Source organism: Oryctolagus cuniculus, chromosome 17 (assembly GCF_051225735.1).
Source record: "Oryctolagus cuniculus isolate XC-2025 breed Fujian yellow rabbit chromosome 17, ASM5122573v1, whole genome shotgun sequence".
Classification (NCBI taxonomy): Eukaryota; Metazoa; Chordata; class Mammalia; order Lagomorpha; family Leporidae; genus Oryctolagus; species Oryctolagus cuniculus.
In genome coordinates this window covers 5337166-5344663 of record NC_142883.1, presented here as the reverse complement: position 1 = coordinate 5344663, position 7498 = coordinate 5337166, and positions in this window count along the sequence as shown.

The following is a 7498-nucleotide window of genomic DNA, read 5'->3' as shown; positions in this document are numbered from 1 at the left end:
GCCGCCGGGCTGCTCGGCCACCGCTTTTATAGGGCCCCGAGGCCCCGCCCCTGCCCTCTCGGCATTGGCTGATTCAAACGGATCTCTTCATTCCTATTGGTTTTCTCGAGTGCCAAGTACCCTACGGCGCAACGACGGGCTGCAGGGACCACGGTTTAGCCTAAGCCCGCCCCCTTCCTGGACGGGGAAGGTCTGCTCTCCCTTCCCCCATCCCAAAGTCCCGGAGACGATTGGATAGACGACGAAGCTGCCCGAGCTCGGGACAAGTTGTGCTGGCTGTCACTGGAAAAGTTACCTGGACGAGGAAAAGGCTTGCTCTGGGGCGTTAGAACCGGCAGCCCGAGGGCAGATTTGTCGTTCACTACTCGCCTGCCTCTGTCGGCGGGGTATTACGGGCATTCCCCTGGAGGCACGCCCATGCCACAGCAGGCAGACATGTGTTTATTGAATACCTACTGTGTGTTCCTTTTGGAAACCTAACAGTCCCAAAGCGGTAGCAGCATGAGTCAGCAGCAGAAAGCACGCCAGGATGATTCCATATAAAACGACTGGGCATTCTTCACATTTCAGCGTTGCTATGTAGCTGTAATGGGCGGCGCACGCACTAGACCAAAATGAGCGGCGTTCCCATCTGGGGCCCCGGCGGCTGGGCCGTTCCCCTGCCATCAAGACTGTGGGCGCAGCCCCGGCTTCTGCAGCTGTTTACAACCCTTGAGTCCTGACTCCGCCACCTGTCCTGGTAATCCGTCCCTGCGCCAAATGCAGGCGCACTTGGAGGGGAAGGGCGCTTCGCAGGATAGCGATAGCGGAGACTCGGCAAACGCGATCCGGCCGTGGGTGGCTGACCCCTTCCCGCGTCCGCATATCTCCTCACGGCAAATGTCTTTGCTTGTCACTATTTCCATAAAGACTGAGCTGCATTCCACATTGCTTGGCCTGCCTCCAAGCAGTTGGGAAGTTTGTATTCTCGGCGGTGTTGGTTAACCACCCTCCCCTGGGCTCGCCATAAAAGCCGAGAGGAGCCTCTTCCCTTCTGGGTGGCTTGAGCATGCGTTTGTGTGCCTGCCACAGCAGCATGAGGCGCGCCACTTGTTTGGGTTACAATCTTCCCATTTTTAAAGGCTGAGCCCAAATTTCCAAAACCTGAACAAAACAAAGCAAAGAAACCCTGTCAGACCGATCCAGCCAGCAAGCCTGCCCTCAGAAAGCACATAGTCACCCGCAGGGAGGCAGTGCAACATGGTGGGTGCTAGCTCAGGCGCTCACGGGAGAAATCTGGGTTTGAATCTTCTTTTTTTTTTTGGACAGAGTTGGGCAGGGGGGAGGTTGGGTGTCTTCCATCTGCTGGTTCACTCCCCAAATGCCCGCAACTGCCAGAGCTGAGTCCATCCAAAGCGAGGAGCCAGGAGCCAGGAGCTTCTTCCAGGTCTCCCACGTGGGTGCAGGGGCCCAGGCACTTGGGCCACCTTCTACTGCTTTCCCAGGCCATTAGCAGGGAACTGGATCAGAAGTGGAGCAGCCGGGACCCCAACAGGCAGAGGCTTACGCCCCTACATCACAGCGCCAGCCCCCTTACTATATTCATGTGTAAAGTCAGGATAAATGAGTCCCTGGACTGCACTGTCCTAGGACAGACTTTTATGATCAGACTTCCTTGGAAGGTAATCACATATTTTCTTGTGCTGTTAAATGACAGGTTTCAATTTCACTCTTAGGGAATCTTTTGTCTAAACTTTGACTTTGTACTTGACTTGCCGGATTGGCGGATCCCTTGAGTGTGGAAGACAGCTTGGTGCAGCTTGGTTCCGGTCTTGCCCCCCACTCCACCCTGTAAGACACCGGAATGTCCTTTATGTCGCTGAGCTGGTTTCCTCTTTTGTAAAATGAAGTTAACGCACCTACTCTGAGTCTGAATGAGAGAAATTTAAGAATGTTGTATTTTCCAAACAGACTGTTAGAAGCGCCCCACCCTGGTTGCATATCAGAACCACCTGGGAGAGTTTAAGGAACACAATGAACTCTGGGTCCCCCCCCCCAAGATGTGGTCATTTGTGTTTCCAGGGCTAGAGTCCAGTCATGGATATCTTTAACTAGGGGCGGGGGCACGGAGTTGGCCTGGCAGTTAAGATATCATCAGTGTGCCAGGGTTTGGACCACAGGTCTCAGTGCAGCTTTCTGCTAATGCACGCACGGGGAGGCAGCCTGAGTCTCTGCCACCCAAGTGGGAGACCTGGGCTGAATTCCCGATTCCCAGCTTCCGGGAGTGAACTAACAAAGGACACTCTCTCTGCCTGTCTCTCCTTCTGCCTCTCAATCAAGTTTAAGTGTTTTAAAGATTTATTTTACTGATTTGGAAGGCAGAGTGACAGAGAGAGGGAGAGGCAGAGAGAGAGAGATCGTCCATCCATTGGGTCACTGCCCAAATGGCTGCGACAGCTCCTGAAGCCCGGAGCCAGGAACTCCATCTGGGTCTCCCAAGTGGGTGGCAGGGGCCCAGGCACTTGGGCCATCCTCTGCTGCTTCCCTGTGCACACAGCAGGGAGCTGTTCAGGAAACAGAGCACGGGGAGTTGAAGCGGGTCTCCGATATGGGGTGCCAGCTTAACTCACTGTAGCACAACTCAAGCCCCTCAACAATTTTTTGAAAAGAAAATCAAAAGTAAGTTTCATTTACAGATTGCGCTGAGAAGGTTTGCTACAAAGGTGAGGAATCGGGGCTGGCGCTGTGGTGCAGCAGGTAAAAGCCACCACCTGAAGCGCCGGCATCCTATATGGGTGCTGGTTCAAGACCCAGCTGCTCCACTTCCAATCCAGTTCTCTGCTATGGTCTGGGAAAGCAGTAGAAGGTGGCCCAAGTCCTTGGGCCCCTGCACCCACGTGGGAGACCCAGAAGAAGCTCCTGGCTCCTGGCTTCGGATCGGTGTAGCTCCGGCCGTTGTGGCCATCTGGGGAGTGAACCAGCAGATGGAAGACCTCTCTCACTGTAACTCTGTCTTTCAAATAAATAAAATAAATCTTAAAAAAAAAAAAAAAAAAAAGCTGAGGAATCAGTCCCAGCAGAAACCTTTTAATCTTATTTATGAGTAAGAGCAAACTTACATAAACATCTGACTAAGGGTGCCGACCTGGTTGGCATCTTTATCCTAACTTGAAATTGTGACAGATTGGAATACCTACCCCTCCCATTTACCTGTTCATGTACTGTAACAGTTATGACTAAAATTGCTACATTCTGGGCCAGGCTTGGCACAGCAGGTTACTTTTGCAACTCTGGCATTCCATATCAGAGCACTGATTTGAGTCCCAGCTTCTCCACTTCTAAATCGGCTCCCTGCTAGTGTGCCTGGGAAAGCAGGGGAAGATGGCCCAAGTGCTTGGGCCCCAGTCACTCATGTGGGAGACCTGGATGGAGCTCCAGACTCCTGGATTCAACCTGGCCCAGTCCTGGACTTTGTGGCCATTGGTGGGGGTGAACCAGCAGATGGAAGATCTTTTTCTCTCTGTGTCTCTCTTTTTCTCTGTAACTCTGACTTTCAAGTAAATAAAATAAATCTTTTAAACAGTGTGAAATCACTATATTCCGTTTCCTGCTCTAAGATAGAGATTTGGGGTGAAGTAGATATACAATACATCACTCTGCTATAATAACCTTTGCTCAGAATGACCAGCTCAGTGGAAATTAGAAAATAATAAATATATTTTGTCCACAAAAATCAATACAGATCATAAGAAGTGCGAAGGGATGTGCCAGTGTGAATATTTGTTCTTAAAATCATCCAGACCTATCATTACGATTTTTTTTAAGATTTATTTATTTATTTGAAAGGCAGAGTTACAGAGAGAGTTAGAGAGAGAGAGAGAGAGAGTTAGAGAGAGAGAGAGAGAGAGAGAAACTTCCTGTGGTTCACTCCACAAATGACCACAATGGCCAGAGCTGGGCCAGGCCAAAGTCAGGAGCCAAGAGTTTCATCCAGGTCTCCCACATGGGTGCAGGTGCCCAGTACTTGGGCCATTCTCCACTGCTTTCCAAGGCACATTAGCAGGGAGCTGAATCAAGAGGTGGAGCAGCTGGGACTCAAATCTGTGCCCATATGGGAAGCCAGCACCGCAACTTTGCCGGCTATGCCACAACACTGGCCCCCATCATTATCATTTTTTAAAAACATCTAACAACCTATAAAAGCTTATATAAAATCATTTCTTCGGCCGGCACCATAGCTCACTAGGCTAATCCTCTGCCTGCGGCACCGGCATCCCAGGTTCTAATCCTGGTCGGGGCGCCGGATTCTGTCCCGGTTGCCCCTCTTCCAGGCCAGCTCTCTGCTGTGGCCAGGGAGTGCAGTGGAGGATGGCCCAAGTGCTTGGGCCCTGCACCCCATGGGAGACCAGGCAGAAGCACCTGGCTCTTAGCTTCAGATTGGCTCAGCTTTGGATGTTATGGCCATCTGGGGAGTGAACCAGTGGATGGAAGACCTCTCTCTCTCTCTCTCTCTCTCTCTCTCTCTGGCTTTCCTCTCTCTCTGTATAACTCTGACTTTCAAATAAAACAAATATTTTTTAAAAAGAATATAATGTGTAATTTACTTAAATAATCATCTGGAAAATTCTTCTGCACCATTTTATGCCTAAGGTAATAACTAAATTTTAACCAATACAAAAATACACACTGACTTAGCATCTCTTAGCTCAAGTATCTATTGTGCCTTGAGTGTTACCAGCTTTCCCACTATTAATAGGCAGTGATTTGAATCCCCTATTATTTCAACCTGCCCCAATTTATTCCAGTTTGTTGGAAGACATGGACAATCTATATTGGCCTCATTCTTTTTTTTTTTTTTTAAGATTTATTTATTTATTTGAAAGGCAGAGAGAAAGAGAGAGAGAAAGAGAGAGAGAGAGAGAGAGTGAGAGAGAGAGAGAGAGGTCTTCCATTTGCTGGTTTACTCCCCAAATGGCTGCTATGGCCAGAGCTGGGCCAATCTGAAGCCAGGAGCCTGGAGCCTCCTCCAGGTCTCCCACATGGTTGCAGGGGCCCAAGGACTTGGGTCATCTTCTACTGCTTGCCCAGGCCATAGCAGGGAGTTGGATCGGAAGTGGAGCAGCCGGGACTTGAATGGCACCCATATAGGATGCCAGGACTGCAGGGAGTGGCTTTACCTGCTACGCCATAGCGCCACCCTGACAAGCTTTTCTAACAAATTTTACTTCTGAATCCCAGCATCTCCAGGTGTCTCTTGAGTGAATCACTGTAACTTAAGGACACATTTTCACGCACACACATTCTGCATCCATCACTCCTGCAGACACATCTGCCCACCCTTTTCTTAGCTGTATCCTCACAAAACGAGACAGATCAAGGCCATTGGGAAAGAGGTGCTTCCTCTTAAAACTAAACAAATGGAGCAAGAGGCCTCAGATATAGAAAATGTCTTTGTCATGTCCATGCCTTCCCTTTATGCAAAGTCATGCTCAACAGAATGGCACATACACCTGGGCAGAGGTCTGTGCCCTTCTCAAATCCTTTTGTCACCACCCTGAATTGTAGAAATGGAGACCATTAATTCCTAACTTCCTGTCAGTTTCTCTTCCTCCAACTAGGAGCTAAATAAGGATAAGAGGTATAAATTCATCCTTTTTCCCAATTCGATGAACTTTTCTCAAAACAAGCTTCCCTGCCCCTCTGCTCTGCTCTTCTTGAGATGGAATTAGCCTCCGTTGCAAATATAATTGTTAAAATTATAAATAACTTAAAAATGTATGCCCAGGAAAGTAAGTGGGAAAATTCTTAATATTCCAAGTTCTACAACTTCTGGCAAAGTTAGCCACATGATAGACTTTAAAATATGGATTATAAAGAAAACAAATACATGAGTGTCTCACAAGGCCCCAGGGTGGAGGAAACCTTAAAATGCTCTCATATAGTCATGCTTACAGGGAAGTGACACCCAACACCCAAATAACAGATTAAATAGGAATCTGTTTATGTTCCAATTACATGTCACCCTGAGGAACTCCATTCATTAGCTAACCACTATGAAAACCAAATTCTATGACATCTAGTACTAACCTCCAAATCATCTAGATCAGAAAGCTGGGGTCAAGGCTGGCACTGTGGCATAGTGGGTAAAGCCACCACCTGCAGTGCCGGCATCCCATTTGGACGCTGGTTCGAGTCCAGCTGCTCCACCTCCAATCCAGCTCTCTGCTATGGCCTGGAAAAGCAGAGGAAGATGGCCCAACTCCTTGGGCCCCTGCACCCACGTGGGAGACCTGGAAAAGCTTCCTGGCTTTGGATCAGATCAGCCCAGCCCTGGCCGTTGAAGCCATTTGGGGTTTGAACCAAGGAAGGAAGCTGGGGTGGGCATTTGGCCTAGTGGGTAAATGCAGGTTGGGGCACTTGTGTCCTTTATCAAGGTGCCTGGGTTCAAATCCAGGAAGTGCTCTTGATTCTAGGTTCTTGTTATTGAACAGCTTATGAGACAGCAAACAGGTGATGGCTCATGTAGTTGGTCCTCAACTACAACTGGCTATTGTAGGCATTTGGGAAGTGAACCAGCTGGTGGGAGCTCTCTGTCTCTCTCAAAAGAAATAAAACTTAGAAAGAAAGAAAAAGCAAGCAAGCTGAAGCAGTCTGTAGATGGGTCCTTTGCTTCTTAAGGTATCAGAGTCATTGAAATGCTGAAGTTTTCCTTGAAGATTCACTAGGGCACAATTATTTCATTTTTATTACAAAACCTGAGAAAAATAGTTTATTCCGTGTTCAGAATGAATAGAAAGCCGGCCTGGACTGGTTTCATTTGAATGAAATGCAGGCCAGTGGTAGTCAGCTGAAACCTCAGAACTCTACGATGATATTCCCCCATTCCATCTCACATAGGCACTTCACTCCTGGGTTAGGAGAAGGGCTCCCAGACTTCCTGGGGCCAGCATTGTGATACAGCAGGTTAAGTCGCCACTCATGACATTAGTATCCCATGTCAGAGTGCTAGTTCAAGTCCCTGGCTGATCCTGCTTCTGCTAGTGTGCCCAAGCACTTGGGCCCCTGCCACCCATGTGGGAGACTTGGAGTCCTTATGCCATATGGGGAGTGAACCAGAGGATGGAAGGTCTGTCTCTCTCTCTCTCCCTGTCACTTTGCCTTTCAAATAAATAAATCTTAAAACAAATAGAAGAAATATTTCTGACGTAGTTCCAGGAATTCCTGTCTTCTAGAAGTTTGCCAGGGAATTCTAATGCAAAACCAGTCCAGAATCCATCATACTCAAAACTAGCAGAATCTGGGGCCAGTGCTGTGGCGCAGCCGGTTAAAGCCTGGCCTGAAGCGCTGGCATCCCATATGGGCGCCGGTTTGAGTCCCGCTGCTCCACTTCCGATCCAGCTCCCTGCTATGGCCTGTAAACACTTGGGCCCATGTAAACACTTGGGCCAAGACTTGATACTCCTTTATCTGAAAAGTTGCTAATACCTTTTATTTTGGCCTGAGTCAGCTTGTAGAATGA